Genomic DNA, 1,483 nt, shown 5'->3' on the forward strand with positions numbered 1-1,483 from the left:
AGATGTGGAACAGAGTTGCTGAATCAGTGTAGGGAGTGTGGTGCTAACTGTGTCCGCAGATGAGTAACACACTCACTGCACTGTCTAACCACATTAAATCAGTATAATGTAATATTTTTATTTTATATAAAATGCAGGTTTGCGCGCCACAGGGTGGAGCGCAGCATAAGACATGTGCCACACATCCTAAAAGTAGAAACTGGATGTATTTAATTATGAATGAAAAGGTCAAGTTTAAGCATAGCTGAGCAGGTTTGCACAGCACAGCGAGGTGCTAAGTAGTGCTTAAACATAGCTGAGAGGTATATGTAAAAGTATAGCAACATTCCACATATCCATGTAGCCAAATGGGTAGAGTTACAGTCTTATGTGCAGTAGGTGCAGGGTTTGAATACCTGGAAGGATTATTAAGCATTTATTTTCCAAATACAAATTATGCTAATTATTTTTGCATCCTGATCTGCTGATCTCAGCTAAGCTCTGCTAAGACCTGCTAAGCCATGCTAAGCAATGTTTGAACAAGATACGTTTTAGCACTGCTTGACACCACTCAGCTTTGCTGAGCTGGTTTGCACAGTGTTAAGCGTCGCCCCACAGTTTTAAGTATTGCCCAATGGCATTAAAGGGAGGGAAAACAGGCTATATTAAGCACAATAGGTGGGAATACTGCATAATTTGTTGGAGTTCTAACTTTGAGGATACTATGGCAGGTGTTGTAGAAAGTGCATGCTTCCAGGCTCAGCATTGGGGCATTCTGGAGTCCAGGGTCATGGTTGGACTCCTAGTTAAAAAACATGCAGACCGGCTGATGCAGGGACATTACCAGGGCTGGAAACAGCTGGCAAGGGACCTAAACAGTGTAACAGGTATCTTCTGCACAGGTGAGCAGGTACATCACCACCATGATGACCTGAAAAGATGGAAGGGGGCTCTTTTGGATACCTAGGTCCAAGAATTCCAGGCAGGGAATGTCCCATATGTATGCAAGTACATTTACCTGTGTTTCACCTATATCTATTCTTGAATGTCTGCTAAACTGGTATGCATAATGGTATGCTTCTCTCCCAACAGGTGTAGAGGAGAGGGCTCACAACATTGAGGAGCATGCTTGGGGCTTGGCTAGGTTGCACCATGAGTGTGGTAAATGCAGATGTATCTTTCAATCTATAGTCATATAAGCAAGAAAGAGTAAAGCATTAACTGCCATTAGGTATATACAGTAAAGATTGTATTGCAATGACTGTGGATATAGACCTGGACTGCAATAAGTGACTACCGCCAAATGCAGTGCAATAAGCGGGGAAGAGTAACGCATTAACTTTGATAAAGTAAATGAAATAAAGTTTCTACTGCAATAACTGTGGAATTAGATCTGTATTTCACCACTTGCATTAGAACTACTGCTGTGCAATAAAAGTGTGAAACTATACCAGTAACTTCATGAAGGTACCACTAATACAGCTGTGTTGTGTAATATGTGTGG

The sequence above is a fragment of the Protopterus annectens genome, chromosome 4.part0 (genome assembly GCF_019279795.1).
Source record: "Protopterus annectens isolate FY-2018-M chromosome 4.part0, PAN1.0, whole genome shotgun sequence".
Lineage (NCBI taxonomy): Eukaryota > Metazoa > Chordata > Ceratodontiformes > Protopteridae > Protopterus > Protopterus annectens.